We start from the raw sequence: 18043 nt of genomic DNA, 5'->3' as shown, positions 1-18043 counted from the left end.
AAATCATGAGCACAGCTCTGAAAGAGATGGTAGCAGAAAACTTCTTGGATAAGCTCCTGCTTTTCTTTAAGTGCTGCAAGGAAAGAGAACCTGTTCCAGGTGAGACACCATTTTTGTACAGAGTTGTGTATGTATATTTAATACATCAGTATATATAAATATATATATGCCCGTATATATTTTATATGCGTGTATTTATCTGTGTGTATATGTATTTATTTATATATTGCTTTTTTCTTAGCTACCTAAGACAGGCTGTGTAGGACTGTGAAATGCAGTGACCTCAAAAGGTCAAAGCAGCAAAACACTGTGATTCAATGCCTCTGCTCTGGACAAGCTTTGGCTCTTTGTTTGCTTTGTCTTGATGGAAAATCAACCAAAATCAATACTGGTGGGATAAGGACCCCAAGCAAGAATATGTTTATCTAAATTGATCACGCCTATGTAGCAGACACTTGGAAATGCTTTGGTGATAGCAATGCCTGTTTATACAAGAATTCATGCAGATACAAGGATTTGGAAGCATATATACCCTGGCACAGAACACACTTTCGAGGAGAAAAATACCATATGCTGCTTTCAATTTTAAAAAGTCAGCATATTTTACCCCATGGTAAGTTGCCATATATAGTTTAAATCTGCTTATTTTTTTTCCCTAGCACATCTTTTCTACAGAAACCATATAATGTGAGGGATTGACCAGCTTTGCCAGCACTAGAGATTAGTTTACAGTGTTATCTCAGCTGTTGCTGGGTTCAGAGGTGTTGCAGTATTTACATAGAAGTCCACTGCTGATAGCTGCATTGAATTCCTCCCCAATCAGACCCTCTCTGACACATCCTACATTCCCTCTGGCTAGGGAGAGACAGACTCTCCTGAAACTGAGACAGAGCCAGCTCTCACTGAAAAATCTATGAAACTATTTGTATTTTCTTGTTTACTGCCCAACTAAATTTTTGCTTTCTCTACTATCTCCTCAAGTTTTACATTTCTAATCCAGCAGGACTCACAGTTAGGATCCTGGTGCATTTGAGAACTCACCAGTCCACACACCAACACACTCCCATATATTGCAAGGTCAAATGAAAAGGGCACCACACAACATACGTAATTCCAAAATATCATTTCCTTCCTTGTAGCCACTTGAAAATTGCCCATCTAAAGTTATTCCTTAGGCCAAAATAATTCTGCTTTCTGCAATAAAGTGTCATCACAGACTCAAGTAAACCAGAGAAGCAAAAACCTACCGATGGGTTATGCATTGTATGTTATGCAATGTCATCTACAGGAATAACACTCCAGCAGCTCTGGCTGACCGGGGCCCCCACATGCTGTGTACATTTCTCATGACTTAGCTGTTGGGAGTGACCCCAGGGACAAGGGAAACACAGGCAGTACAGGGTGCTGGAGAGCAGACAGATCTGCAGTGGACGTGCTCTGCATGTCCCTAGAACAGCCTGAACACACAGGAGCATGAAGCCTCAATGTGTGTGATTATTAATAGGAGAGCAAAACTAAATACATGTATGTCTGTATATATATATAGATGTATATATATATATATCTAGGAGACACATGCATATAGGCAATACTGGGTGTGTTGTTCAACCAACAAGACACTGTTGTGGCTGCAGTCAAAATGAGAACAAGTCCTTACCTTTGCATGGTAAAAATGTGAACAAAAAAAATCACACTGAGATCTTATGATGCCTAGAAATCCTCACAACAGCTATTCAGCTTTTGACTAAAAAAAAAAAAATACAAAAGCTTAAAAATATAGCCATGATTCTTTAAAAGCTTTAAAGCATAGAACATCTATTACAACAGACTTCAGATTATTTACATATTTAGCAATGCATTCAGAAATTGCAAATGTGTAGGATCAGATCCTCTCTGTATTTTTAGTTCAGCCTTTCAGTTTATTATTTTTTTCTGTAAATTTCCCAATAAAATCAATAAATTTTTCATAATATACCAAACAATTTTATATACAGTATATCCCGACCTATCAGATTCTACAGCAACTTCTCACTTAAAATCTGCTCTTTCTAAATCCAATGGATGTTGACGTATAAAATCTGTCCTAGCACAGAGCCAAATGTTACCTCTCTTAAGCCTCAGGCCAGTGTAGTCTTTGAAAGAAACTTAACATTTTCAAGAATAAGAAGCAAATGCCATTCTGACAGGTTTTCTTTTGTCTCTTTTGTCTCACAACAGCTGTTTGGAACTATGTGGTCTTTAGAAATATAAGCAGCATTGCAGCAGAGTCTTGTTGATGGGCAGAAGTCCTGATGAGATAAGAATGCCAAACATGCAATATATGATGAAAATCACTGTCATGAAGGAGTCACTGTCACGAAGGAGCCATGTGTTGTTATCAATGTCTGTGCAGTTATGAATCTCCCTGTGAATGCAGACATACCAAGAGAAGACAGAGAAGACAGTTCTGCAGTCACCACAAATCTGAAATTATTCCCTATGAAGCTACTGAAATCTTGAACCTTCCAAGTGAGAAATCTTTCTCCTAGAAGAGTCTCCCAGCTTAATAATTACATTGTCTGGTAAACTTTTCCAGAGAATTCACTGGGTGTTCCCTTTTCTTAGTTATGTCTCATCCACCCTAGTACTAGCCCATGTTTCATGCTTTATATATTCCTTGTCTTCTCAGCATTTAAACCCTTCACATAATTGCAAGCTCTTATCATCTCCCTGCAAGTCTCTCTCCCTCACTCATGTGCTGCTGCACTTCTATAATTAACCTAAAACATCCTAAGTGTGCGCTGAAAGGGTAAAATCAGGAGGTGGGCACTGGGAGTCAGACATGCAGCTAAAACATCTTGTTATAAATAGGCAGGGGCAGCGTAAGTGGAGGGGAGTGGCTGTCAGAGGAGTTTGTTCTTCTAAGTCTCTCACTCTCCAGGGGTATTATTTGCCACATGTCAGTTCCAAAGAAAGGATGGAAGGATGGGATTCTTACATGCATTCTGTGCCTCTCCTATGAGGAAAAGCTGAGAGAATTGGGAGTGCTCAGCCTGGAAAAAAAAGAAGGCTTTGGGGTGACCTAATTGTGTCCTTCCAGTACCTGGAAGTAGCCGACAAGAAAAATGGAGAGGAAGTTCCTAAAAGGGCCTGGAGTAACAGGATGGGGGGGAATAACTTCACATTGGACGAGACTAGATTTAGATTAGACATTAGGAAGAAATTATTTTAATTTGAAACTAAAAGACCCTGAATCTGCCAGCTGCTGCAAAGTAAGGCGAGAGTATCCAGATTGTTTGTCAGCTGCCTTTTCATTTTCCAGAATCAGAGACAGATGTCTCATGATTACAACAAAAGCAGCAATTTAACAATCTTTTTTAATTGCATTCTCACTAAAGAATTACCCTTTAATAGAGGAAACCATCAAATCCTTTCTTTTCTGTTAACCTTTTTACTTGCATTTGCTTCTACTGTGTGTGAAAGCAGGAGGACCAACATTTCTTAATCTGCATAGACTAAGGAGAGAAGGAAGTGATGCTTTACAGATGAGAAGCTAAGCTTCAGCAGGATGAAGTCACACTGGAAATTAGCAGTTTCTGTAAGAATTGAATCCTGCTCCTGAAGACCAGTTCTGCCATTGAATAAGAAGCACTCCATTGCTCTCAGATATGAGTACATAAGATTTTCAGAATCTGTGGTGTGTGCAGAGAGTTTGCTTTGCCACAATTCATAGATATATCTTTCTGAAGAAAAGTTGTGTTACAAGACCCATGGATCCTGCTGATGCTAAAAGGAATTCAAAGATATTTGATAAGTCTCATAAAATTGTGATGGTTCCCGCATACAATTTTGCTAAGCTGTGAGATGATTTAGATAAAAAAATCTCAGTTATTTACAGAGGGTGTAGCTGCACTGTGTTACATGGAGTTGAAGTAAGTGGATTCAAGTGTAAAACTGGATGATGCAGACATTGGCTTGGAACTTTCTGTAAAAAATATTTATCTTGCTAGAAAACCAAAGCTCCATCAAAATACATTTACCCCAGAAGTTTGTCACTCCATTTTTCAAAGAATGCTCTCAAGTCAGCTCATTTTACTTTCTTACAATTTAAAAAAATCCAGAAAGCTAAAGATTTACTTTGCAGAAAATTACTAAGAAAAAAATTATTTGACGGGAACTATTTTTTCACAAATTTTCTTTCTAAGTATTTTGATATTTTTTCCCCCAGACAAATTCAGCAGAAAAATTTCTTTTGTCTCACTGTTTTCAAATGATGAAAATTAATAATAAATAATAATAATTTATTAATAATAAACTTAACAGTTTATTAAGCAAAGCTAAAATTCTGATAACGAAAATGAAAATTCTCTGGAATCTTGCTGACCATTAGATTCCCTTGAAAATTGAGCAATTAGCAATTAAGCAACTTGCTACAAGATTGAAGAAGCTTTGCAATGTTACCTTATAAAGAGCCTATGTAATAGAAAACCAAAATCTTATAAGAGTAAACTCATATATTGTATATTGTATTGTATGTAAATTCAAATATTTTATGTATGTAAATTCAAATATTTTATATTGTGGTTGCATATCATGTTACAAATGCAAATTTTATCCAACTTTTCCCTCCTTTTGCATAATAAGAGAGAGAGAAAGATTGAGAGAGAAAGCATAATTCAAAAATCTACATTTACCAGGGAAGGAACATGTAATATGGGTTCCATTTCCTGAATTTTCACTCAGCCACTGGATCACAAATTTTGCTTTCACAGGGAACCTATAGTATGGCTACCTTTTTTGGGCAGGTATGGCTTAGGCTTTTTACCAGATTTTATCAATCATATGTGCAACATTTTAACAGTACTGACTAGACTTTTAACATCTCAGACAGCATTTATTAAGTTACTCCCATTAAGTACCTACAGGCTAAGAAAATCAATACCACAACAAAAAATCAGAGTGAAATGAGAATAGCAAACCCACATTTTAAGCCATTATAGAATGCTTGGTGATGGAAACAATCTCAGCGGACTAAAAGGAGATTACATTCAGGGTTTAATAATTTTCTAAATAGTATTCTAGAATGACAGTGGGAAATATTTTCTACCAGTACTTATTTTGTCAGTTATGTATTCAAAGTCCCAACTACAGAAAAAAATAAGTCGGGGTGTCCCTCATTTTCTTGCTAAAAGCCCTGTTTTATACACGACTAAGCATTTGCCAAGATTTAATTAACATGATAGAAAATGGGGCATTTCTGAGTTAATTGTAGAACAGAATACTAGATTTCCAATGTATTGGAATACATTATTTGAGGTGCTGTCATCCTTAACATAGGAAGATATGTTACTGGCTCATCAAACTTAGTAATTATTTATGCTTGCTACAAAGGTGTCCAAAATTCAAATTTCAATTAGCATTTTGTATAAAGTTGTCCAGTATGTACTACAGGTAGGAGTTGTAGACAGCAGCAATAGAATTTTCCATTTAAAATACTGTTAAGGCATAGCTAAAATTTCTATTGATTGTCATTTATCCAGTAAAGAAATCACTAACAGGAGCTATTCTAAGCTTGGGTACAATGATCCATTGCAGGTGGGGGTTTGAATCATTGCAAAACCCTGAAAAAACTTACGGGGAAAAAAGGGTCAAATTTGAAAGGTTAAATACATATTCAAGGAACAGGTAATCAACCTAAAATCTCAGTAATTCAAGATCAGAGAAAGTACCAGACGGAAATCATCAAAATCTCACTGGCAAAAGTTCATCAAGTCGACTGGGGAAAGTATTGCTGAAAACACAGTTTTAATAGGTTGCCTTAAGCATAGTAGATGTTCAGGGGAAAAAAAGGAAAGGTCAGTTCAATGGTTCATAAAGCAATTATTTCCCCATAAAATATTTTTGAAAATAATACACATAGTACAACCAAAGGCAGTTACCATAAGGAAAATCTAAATATTTGCCTACTTTGAAAAATGGTATATTAACTACCAGGCCACAAGAGGAATGCCCTCAGAGGAATGGCTGTCATGATAAGCAGTTGTTTCCCAGTGCCAAATGTCTTGTCTTGGATTGTATTGTCTTCATGACATAGCTTTTCATGAAGAAAATTTCAAATATAGCATATTGCATTTCAAAATGAGATAAAAGGGCCTTAAAACAAATGATTCAGCAAAAAGTAGTAAAAAAGAGCAGTTACTTGCTGAGGGTTCCAAGCCATCTCACATATTGCAGGTGGAACCAACACACCTATGCCAATTCTCTAGACTCCTGCTGAGTGAGAGGCAACTAAGAATTAGGTATGCAGCACCTCCAGCCTTCCTTACATTTAGCACACTACACATATTTTTTTTGAAAGTAACAATTAAAATCTATGATGCTTTCAAAAAAGATACCATTTTAAATCTAAAGGCCTTAAATACAAGAATCTCTTCTGAAATATAAATTTTGTTAAAGATTTTGGAAACTGAAAATAAATACTTTGTATTCTGTAAGACTCATCTGCATTGTTTCCTTTTTCTGTCATTCATGCTCGAGCTGATTCCCAGTGAGCACCCTATGACAACTCAGATGGAAATTATCTAGAATGCAGGTTCTAAGTACTCCAGTCCAAGAAAAATGGGAATTAATTCCAGGAAATTCAGAAACATGGTATGTTTGAGAGAAAATCTTTAGAAGAAAGCTTAAGGAGTTCACAAAAACAGCACCAAAATTCTTAATAAACTCTCACTGAATATATTGTCTTTGAAATAAGCCCGAGAAGAATTGTCTAGGGTATATTGCTTTCCTATCAATTTAAGAAGGACACAACAACTATTTATAGTTAAATAGAAGGCATAAATGCCCAAGGATAAAGAAATATTTGTTTGGTAGAACTATAAGTAGCATATTTAATCTGGCCATTAATTATGAATCATTCTGTACCCTACAAAACTGTTAATTTAGGTTGTCACCTTGGAAGGATACTGGAAGAGTTCAGACCACAGCAGAAACTGGACTATTCCTGTTGAACTAAGCAGCTGACATATTATTTTGCTGAGTCAATTTCCATAACACCAGAGAGAAGACGTATTTCCATACAAGAATAAAATAAATTCAAGATTAAATAAATAATAGGATGAATATTGAAAATATTGTGTCTAAATATACTCTGAAAATTCCAGTTGGCCTGGAAGCATATACACTATGAAGTTTACATATAAACTAAATGAGTTCTCAAAGCCTGAACATTAGGAGAAAAATATAGAATATGCACTGTAATTACAGTCTTGGGCTAGCTAACAGCCTGCCTCTGTCCTAAAGTCAGTAGTTCTCTGGATCTTCAGAGGTCTTTTGGTCTGATATAACTATGATGTTTATGCGTCTTAGTGAATTTTACGTTCCCAAAATTCCTGTGAGGCTTCTATGCATAAAGCAGTGAGGTACAGGTTAAATGATTTATTGATAAACAAAATATTTATCAATTGTTTATCAACCCAAAAATAGGAAAAAAATCTTCTTAGAAGTACCACTCCAGTGTTTTAAGCATCAGTCCTACAGTCCTCAAATTTTCTAAATACCCCCCATTCCTTCGAGTGTTTTGGGGCATGCAGTTTTACAGATGACATTAACATGATGACATAGTTGTCAGCATGAGGAAACTCCTTTGCTCAGCCATGTTTTCCAAGCTGATCTTGAAAGCCCTGGAAAGTACTGCTGGTTTCAGCAGTTATATCCACCTGAAGCCAAAGAGCAGTAAGAGTCTGCTTTCAATTATTAATAAAAAGGAAACTAAATTCTGGAGGCCTTACCTTACGGAAAATTATCTGTGCAGTATTCAAATGAAAAAAAAATATTTTGAGCACAGAAACACAAGGGGTTTGAAAATCACAGCTTAACATATATTCTTGGTTTACCTCCTGGTTTTGGAACTGTTGGGAGAATGTAGTTGGATATAAAAATGTCACTGCTAGCAAAGCAACCTGTATGATATCATGAGAGATTAATTACTTAGAATGGAAAAAATATGTGAGATAGGTGAACTCTAAAGGGAAAACTGAAGAAATTATCCTAGAAATCTGAGGTAGGGAAAAGAATGTTACAAAAGGTAAATGCTGTGGGATGCAAGGACCAAAGGGGGTGCACAAGACAATCCACTGGGGCGCAGGAAGAACATATTCATTGTACCATTAATAGATAAGATAAAAAATATTTTTTAAATTGTGTTTGTTTCATCTTCATCTCATTCACTGTCTAATTTTCTTTTTAAATAGGTTTTATAGTGTACAGAATGTGTTATTACAGTAGCACTCATACATAAGTTATACCTTAATAAATATACATAGATTGGATGTGCTCACTTAACATTTTTACTGACAGAGGTGTGCAATCAAAAAAGTTTGGAGACCACCAGCCTAGAACACTTAATGCTGGAAGCCCATTCCAACTAGGAAACAGTAAACAATAGGATGTAGCCCAAAATCTGATCAAGGATGGCTGAACAAGAAAGCTTAATAACATAAGGTTTAACAGACTGTGATCCAAAAAACACAACAAAAAACCAAAGCACCACAACACAAAATAAAATGCAACAACCCCTTAAGACATACTCAGCACAAGGAATTCTACAATTGCTATGTCAGGCATAAAAGCAGCTTTTTAAATATAAAAGGGACTTTAACAAAGTGTGTAATGGAGAAGGTAGAAAATATAATTAAGGTAGAAAATATAATGAAGGAAAATAAAATCTACTTTAAAAATCTTTAAAAAACTAAAAATCTTACAAGAAAAAAAAAGAGAATGCAAATTACAATGAACTAAACAAAAACCCAGCAAAAACAGGAAAAATAGAGGAAAGACTTAAAGAGACTAAAGATGGATAGCACATTAAGAGTGAAAGGGAAGGGAAAAGAATGAAGGCTATTCTGACAGACATTTACATCTGTATTGATTGGTGGGCTCCAAAACTCATTGCAATCCAAAAGTTTTTGAGCAATCACCTACTAATTTTTAATTTGAGGGAGATGGGGAGGGAAGAGCAGATTAAAGAGGTGCTCATAGAGATCACTCAACATTCTAATTCCCCGTGTACTTCTCACAAATCCCCCTGGGACTCTGGGCCACAGACACAGCCTTGACACGTTGGTGCCCTGTGGGTGTGTAACTGGGTGTGTGACAGAAGTGACACAGAGCCAACCAGCTACTGCTCCAGCACTCCCAGGCAGCACCTGCTAGGCTTGAGTAGCTTAAAGATGTTTGTACATTGGAGGTTCCATTTTACCAGCCAGTGCAATCACTGTTGGAAGTCACAGAGCAACATTTATTATTGACAAGGAAATCTAATTACAAGATTGATTTTTAGAAAGTGGACTTCTATGCAGAAGAAAAATTAACACATACAGATATTTCAAAATCAGCTTTTGACAAAAAAATATGTTTTTTCAGAAGTTTTTCTCAATTCTGTTTGATTATTATGGATCTATAAAAGAGGGAGAAAAGAGAAAATATCTGAGTCATTCTGTCTGTGCTAAATAAGTCAAACAAAAAATATGCTTTCATTCCAGCACTTAAAAACCAACATATAGCGAGTCCCTCACATGAACCACATTCTAAGTTTAGGGTTTGAGTTTTGAGTATTTATTTCTCTTATTTTTAACATCAAAAACATATACTGTGCCCAATCTAAATCTCATATTTCCACCTGATGTATTAACATGAATGTTAGATGAATGTTTAAGGTCTAAGTTTTATTCAGTTTTATCTGTCTGCTCTGCCCTAGCAGAATTCACAGCTTCCATGTTAATACACAGGGGAAGTTAAATGTTTCAGAGAACAGAATCAGCAAAAAAACCCCCCAGTGAATCACCTCAGTCAGCATTGTGTATTCTCTGATTCTATCCTCTAAAATATTAAATTTCTCCTGTGTATCATCACCCAGTTCAGCATAAGATGATGCTTGAAGGTTGAGGCTAAATGAGGACAAGGGTATTTCTGAAATACCATTCATCTTCAAAGCTTAGACGCTTTTTTTTGCCAGTTTGGATTCACAGCCTGAAACCACCTTCTCAGGGCTAAAAAATGCATCAGTTATGGCCAACTTTATTTTCCAAAGGCTTTTTAATTGCAGTAGCTTATTCATAAATAGCTTATTCTCAAATAGTGTATGTAATCCTTTTGTGTTCCGACTGAGGTAGAAATACGTATCACTGCCTCTCAGAGCCAAGTTCAAGGTAGTTCTAGACAGAAGCTATTACAAGAGTTATTATGGGTAGCTCTACACAGGATTGGATCTCTCACTATACCCTGATGATTATGTGCATCATCAAAAATAGGTAATATTTGAGATATCAAGAGAGATATTTGGGGGTTGTTTCTCTATCTATTCTTCCTCTCCAGTAGCTAAAAAGTAACTGCATTACATAAACACTGTAAACAGCCTTAGAGATGGTTCTCTAAGCTGTAGGCTGGAGAAGATGGACTCTGGTTTCCTCAAGCGTTTTCCTGTACCCTTCTTCACCAGAGAGTTTTCCGAGGGTCCTGCAGAACAAGATGATACATTAATCTCCACATATGAAAAGCTCTGGAATAGGTTTGAATAAAATTAAAGTCTGAAGCATCCGACCCATAGCACATCCCTGTGGTGATACCAAAACCCCTGCTGAAGAAAATATATGCAGTTATTTAACTTCTACTTAAGCAGTAAGAGGAACATTCCTGACTTTGGATTCTTGACTTTGCAAGCATGGTATACTTTCACTGAATTGTCTTTGCACAAAGTCTTCAGGGAGATTTAAAAAAGGAAGCTGAAATTCAGAAGTGACATCATATAGCACCATAATGCTTTTTTCCCCAGCGAGGTTTGGGTATTTACTTTCACCAATATTACTGTCACAGAAATATGTGTGTTTCCCACAACCATGTTGGAGATTAGTATCATTCCTGTGTGTATTGTTTTCCTCTAAGTCTTTCAACAACATCTCATCAGCCCTATAACCTCATTCTTAGTTACATTCAAGTCTATCTCCACAGTATAACCTCGGCTACCCTATTCTCCTGTTTTCAATCTTTTCTAATTAATTAGGTTTTGACACTGAGTTCAAAACCTGAAAAATGCATATATAGCTACCTTTTCCAAGTGAACTACCTTCTAAAAGTACAAGGTATCATTACTCATTTTTGCTACAATAGCAATTTTAGGAGACAAACCTCTGGATTGTTAAGGTTTCTGTGACATGCTCAAGAGAAAGGTTGTTCAGACCTGAAAAACAAGGATTAACAGAGTAAACTCTGAAATCCAACAGCCTACAGCTGAGAGCTGCTCTGATGCAGAGTTGTCTGCACTGCCTGGCACAGGAGCTGCCCGTTGCATGCATTGTGAGCACGCTGCCTCCCCAGCAACACTTTGCCCTTCAGTGACACTTCGCTTCATTCATCAGCTCCTGTTGAAGCCAAGGGAGGAGAAAGGAATCCAGGGAGGGCACACAAGGCTACTCCTATGGGCCAGCCAAGAAACACCAACAAAATAAGGCATGAGGCAAAATAATCTCCTTGATATGCAGATGGCAGCGGTTTCTGCCATCTGAAACCACTGACATGGAAAAGAAGGGTTGATTTTGACTGCAAGTGCATATAGAGATATATAGATAGACCTCTTTTGTTTGAATTTTTTTTTTTTGAGGGAAGGAGTGAAAGATATTTTCAGCCAAGAAAGAGCTGTTTCCTCTATTTAGCAAAAGTCTAATTTAAAAAATACCAAGTCACACATGCCTTTTGGGGTTTCTTCCTGAGGAAGAAAGGAAAATACCAGATTCCCTTTAATGTGTAGCATTCTAGAGCAGAATGACTTAGACGCAAACTTTTAACACAGCTCTACAGAGATAAGTTTCAATGTACCTTCAGTGTATGATAAAATATGGCTATAGATGAAGAATAAAATTAATATATGGAAGACCATACATTTGGAAACAATACATTATTAAAATCCCAAGAATAAGACTGTGGCTAGTCTATAAAGCTGCAGGACATTGCAGGCTGACAACATTGCTTATTTTCTGGCTTAACGAGGAATAGGTTGCACACAACCAGTAGCAGGTTAATTAAGTTTGCATATCTGCTGGTTCTTTTCATTATCACCTATTCCCTGTGATGAGCTTTGAGACTATGTGCTTTATTTAACAGATCCATCAAGCCTATTATCCACTAAGAATATTAACAGCTATCTCCCCAATGACTGAGATGTGTTGTGAGCTGTCAGACTATTTTATTTCTGCCGTGCTCATTCTTTCAGCAGACTGGAAAATTACAGATATATTTATGATAACACCACACAATTGAAAACACAACCTGCCGTTTTCTGATGGTCTTGTGAGAGGTCCAACAACTAAATAAACCTAAAAAAAGGATACAATGGAAAAATAAAGTATCATATCTAAAATACGGAGACATTTCTCAGTGTTTCATTTTTAATAATTCATAATTGAGATTTCATGTTAAAAATACAAGCTGCTCAGGAAATTTTTTTAAAATTAGAATCCAAGAACTCTGTACACTCTTGGTTATCAGATGACTGCTATTAACTACTTATATATACAAGGTGATAAAGGGGTAAAACATCAAGGAGAGAGAAAGAGAAGAAAAAATTGGGGTAGTAAAAAGCAGTATTACTCAGCCTAATGAGAGATAACTGGATATGGTACAGTATTATTGAGTTAAACAGATTGCTCTAATTCAGATGTTCATGAAATACATGAACAACATACAGGAGGCACTTCTTTAAAATCATGACGAAGTAAACAATGACATGAAAAATAAGAGTATCTGGGTGTATGGGCAACATACACAGTTCCATTTCTTCAGACAAGTTCTGCTTATAAAGCATTTAAAGTATGATCAGAAAGAATGCTTTCTTGAACAGTATAGCTTTACCTAGAGAGTGTTGCTCGTGGGCAAATTTCATAGCAATCACACTAATCGTACTAACACAATCACACAATCTAACATACTAATCTAACATACTAATGCAGTTTTCATCATTCCTGCTAATGAAAATGGACCAAAGAAGGGCTTGAAGATCAGAAGGTGTGGATTAACTAGCTGAATTTTTACTGCCTTATGATATCATACTGTAAAGTACACAAATTTATCAATTATGAGTAAAACCAGAAAAATATATGGGAAACAGCCTTCCTTACCTTGACAGCACAGATTAATAGCTTTCTAAATGATCATATTTTCTCCAGTGATCATTCACCAAGGCAGGAAAGCAATGTGAATACGATGTTTGTCACCCTCCTGTCTCCTCTTGTGTCACATGAACACCATGAACCCCACTGTAGCCAAAACACAGCCATGCCACAGCCACAGATGTGGTCTCAGCAAGTGGCTCATGCCTCAGGAGGGCTGCAGGGGATGGAGGGACTTCTGTAGAGAGCAAATGTCTCTCAGGAACAGAGGTGCTCCTGAGCCTGACATTCCCCAACACTCACACCTGTAAACTCAGGAAATATCTTTGTGCTGGCTCATGGAATCCCAGCTGGTGGCTGGGCTATCTGGAGCTGCTGGGCAAGGACAGAAATGTGCAGAAGTCACCAGCATCAGCCAGAGACTGCACATTCCAAGAGGTATTGATGGCTGCCCTGGTAAGGCCCTTGTATGTCACCTATTCTGAAGAGCTGAAGATGCAGCTTCCACCTCAGCCATGGTTTGGCAGATGCGTTTCAGTGAATACAGTAAGTTTCTTCTGATCTCAGCTACAAAACATGAGGCAAGGAAACTAAAACAGACACTAATGCATGTACATGCTGTGTTTTGATTAGTGAAAACTTCTGGAGGAGAGACATGGCACACCTGAAGATATTAAAAATTATTCCCTCCATTCCTTCCATGACAGGAATAGAAAAATAAGGAGGGCTAGAAAAATTTTGCAGTGATCTTACAGGAAACTTCACTATGATCACTGTGAAACAGCATATTCTTCATGTCATTCACAAGGCATGAATCAGATCAGGTTTAGATTGGACATCAGAAAAATGTTCTTCCCCCAGAGGCACTGGAACAGGCTCCCCAGGGAGCACCAAGCCTGACAGAGCTCAAGAAATGTTTGGACAATGCTCTCAGGCACAGGGTGTGACCCTTGGGGATGGTGCTGTGCAGGGCCAGGAGCTGGACTCAGTGGGGCCTTTTCAACCCAAATATTCTGCGATTCTGTGATTTTGGTAGAGGCATACCAAAGAAACAGGAAACAACCAGACAGGGAGGAAAACATGTCCCAAAACCCCTATGCCAAAGTTTCTGCTTTTATTCATCATACAAGCACTTCCTCAAATCCTCCAATTTACTTGTCTTTGCCATCATTTTGCCAGATGACAATAACATTCTATGGCTTCCAGGGAATGCTCAGTCTGTATTTCTGTTAGCCCATTTGGTAATTTTTTAAAAGGCATTTAACAAATGCTTTTGTATTGACAGCTTTTTTATAATTCAATAACGTTTATGCTTCAGAAAATTCTGTTAAAATCCACTTAGACTATATTAAATCACATCAGAGTGAAATGCTGTAAGATGTTCTAAGTAACTTTCTTCTTGTAGAGATATCTCAAAGAAAGTCTCTGCCACAAAATGAGTTGAGCATTTTTTTTAACAAAACATCTTGTAGTCAATGTAAATATATGTTGATTTGAACTATGTCAATTTTTTTTTTTCACAGTGTATATGAAGAAGTCAGGTTTTTTCCATAAATTTATTCCATCAATGAAGTTGCAAAACAAATATTTTTGTTGAAAATTTAAGTATATGGATGTCATGATATTCACAGTTATAATGCTGCTGGCAAGGTGACAGCTTGTCAGCTGAAATTTTAAACACGCAGCCAACTTAAGCAAAAGAACAAATTAAAATAAAGGAAATGCACCAGACACAGCAAAATAATAGCACTGTATCTTCAGTCTCATATTTGCTGAACAGGCCCTTAACAATAATTTGGGGGTGGTCTGAGTTTTTTCTTCCAATTGAAAACAAACAAAACCTTCACTCTGAACATGTACCCACAGAAAAAAACATTGCAAATTGGTGCTTAATTTCTGATTGCTTTTCCTAAACAATTAAATAGCTAATTAAATCTGTCTTCAAAGTTCTTAGTTATGAATATATTTACAATGTCCCAAGTCTGGCTTCAAGCTAGAGCAAGAGAAGAAAGTACATTCTTTCTTGTTCTATTGAGTGAGGGACTTCCCTATTTTAAACAGATTTTACAAGTGATAGTCAAAAAATTTAATTAAAACATTATGAATACAGTCAAGTATTTTCTCAGAATTACCCAGATTGTTATGAATAATTGTTCCTTGTCTTCAAGACTGCTGATTTGAAAAGATACTGATACCCATAACAGCATAGAGGTAGATTTGAAAGGAAAAACCCCTATCCAAACCAAAACTTTTGTGAATACAACAGCATGTAAACATCAAAGTCAAAACCCATAACCTGAAAATCTGCATATATCTCCTACCTAATGCCACAGGGTTGTGTGGCTTAAGAGAGGCTTTGATGTACATGGCTGACATCGAGTCAGGCAGTGGCAGTTTGACACTTTAGTGTTACAATTACCCTTATAAACAGAATTTGCTTATGAGCAAATTAATTCTTTTTGACATTAATCTCTCAGAGGCTCACCTTGCAAGGTGAAGCTTATCCCCTCAACTGTGTGTTGAATGCAGCCACACCTAGAGTGCAAAAATCTGCAAAACTCATTCAGCAAAGTTTCCAAGCTGAGGAGTTCCTATCAACAGCAAACTGAGGCAGAAGGCAGAGGGTACAGGAAGATTCCCACTAAGACTTTTCTGGTTGACTTGAGGAGAGCTTGGCTATGCAGGCATCAGTGTGAAAACAGTAACAAACATAGTTGCCTCTTGCTTCTCAAAGGAGAAAAGTAGCCTAAGGTGCAGACAGGTGCCAGCTGGGAAAATATTTTATCAAAGCAGATGTATTTATAGCTCATTTACAAGATGTTGCCAGAAGAAACACAGAGCTGTTCTTACATTCATAAATTAAAGCTAAACCACTGAGGTACACATTTAGCTCACTGCCACACATTACTGGGCATCTCCTCATGCTGTGCTCATGGCTTATTATGCACCTTTGATCTAAAGGTCTCACCAGTTTATACCTTTTACCTTCCAGGTCCCAGTTACTCGCAGCCATGCAATCCCTTATGAAAAAGTTTGGGTAGCAATTTTTAGGATGAATTTATATGTGGGTAAATTTATCATCTTTCTCTAAGGTCTAGGAGAATCAAGATAAATAGTTTAGATCGAAAGCCTCATTAGCTTGGGTGAAACTTGCTTTCCTCTAGTACTCTCCTTTCCTGGTAGAATTCAGAAATGTAAGAGAGGGATTGCCTTGTCTTGCCTTCACACCTCCTCCATGGTAGAGAAGCATTAGCAATAACAATAATTTGCATTGGCCCTTTATTCCACTGTATTCATTTTGGAACACTGTAAGGTATCGTTTCTAAATGTAATAAAAAGATGCAAATAGAATAACTTTAAATTTGAGGACAAACCCTTTTATGTAGCTTAAATTGAAAGGTTTTTTGCATATTTACATAGGAAGAAAGCACATTCACTCAGTTCCTTAAAATGAAATAGTATCAAAAAGCTGGTTTAAACTAATAATGTACAAAATAGGCTTTACCTTATATTTATATAAAATCTCAGACTTCATACTGGCAAAACTGAACACATTTGTGATAATAGTAAGAAATTCTCCTTAGAATCAGCTTGATATAAATTTACCACTACACAAGGTATGCATGTGTACTTCCTCTGACATTTGTGTTTCAATAGATAAAAATTTAAAGTATTATACCTGCTGTGTTTGCACAGTATTTGTTTCCAATTTACAGTGATTGTTTCAGCTCAGAGTCACAGGAAGGTACTGAGCACCGAGATGAGTCAGGAGCAGCAGCTGTCCTCAGTGTCTGCTCTCATTGCGCAGCTCAGACTGACAGAGCGCCAGCGGGTGAGCACTGCAGGAGCAGGGAGCAATCTAGGACAACTGTCCCATCACTGAAGTATCTGTGCATGCAGGAACAAGATTAGCTCATAGTACATTAGAGATCAAATGAGATAAAGAACTGAGCCTGTGAAAATTTCTTAGCATTTCTTAGCTCTGAGTAAAACTAGCAGGTGCCTCAAACATGGACACAGTGGACCAGGAAAAAACAGTACGATACTACATCTTTTACCAGGACGGGAAGGCAGGGCATTTAGGACAATTCCAATACCTTGAACTTTATGAAGGTTATAGTGAATCACCCACTTCTGCACAGAGATTGGCCATTTTTCAAAACTGGGACACAAATGGTAGTGCAGGAATGGTTCAACATTCAAACATATTTGACCAGAGCTGGTCATAGTTTGATGTTTCCATTTTGTGTGAAACTCCAAATTTTAAATTCCTTTCAGTGCTAATTGGATCAACAAACAAAACAAAACCACAGAAATTTTAAACAATCAAACATGTTGGGGTGGTTTTTTTGGTGTGGATGGGGCTTTTTGTTTGATTGGTTGATTCCTTTAGTTTGCTTTTGGTGTTTTTCAATATTGTACCTTTTACTTTCTATTTCATCCCTTGACTTCCTAAAAATGTATAATTCATGTAAGGGAAAAGTACACTACTAAAGGCTTGAACAGTTTCTATTTGTTGTTTGTTTTTAAATAAGTGCCCAACAAATTGCAACATTAATGCAACAGTTTGGAAAAGGCATTGCTTTGGGAAAGTTGTCATCATGTCTAGAACCCCATTATTTTTGAAAACAATATCCCACAGGAGTTCCCAAATAATGTAATTTATTTTCTGTTTGAAAACCCATAGCTCATCACTTAAAAGTTTATGTAAAACACGTGTTGCAATAGTTCAGATACAAAGTTATACTACAGAATTTAACTGGAAGCCCTGGGTTCTGGCCTTGCTCTCCACAAGATTTCTCACTACTACACATCAACAGAGATAAGAGAATCCAGATCTCTTATCAGGCTAAAAGTAAAAAAACAGTCTGCAAAATAAGAACTCACTATTTTCTTGAAGGTGA

Source organism: Camarhynchus parvulus, chromosome 5 (assembly GCF_901933205.1).
Source record: "Camarhynchus parvulus chromosome 5, STF_HiC, whole genome shotgun sequence".
Taxonomy (NCBI): domain Eukaryota; kingdom Metazoa; phylum Chordata; class Aves; order Passeriformes; family Thraupidae; genus Camarhynchus; species Camarhynchus parvulus.
This window is presented reverse-complemented; position numbering follows the sequence as displayed.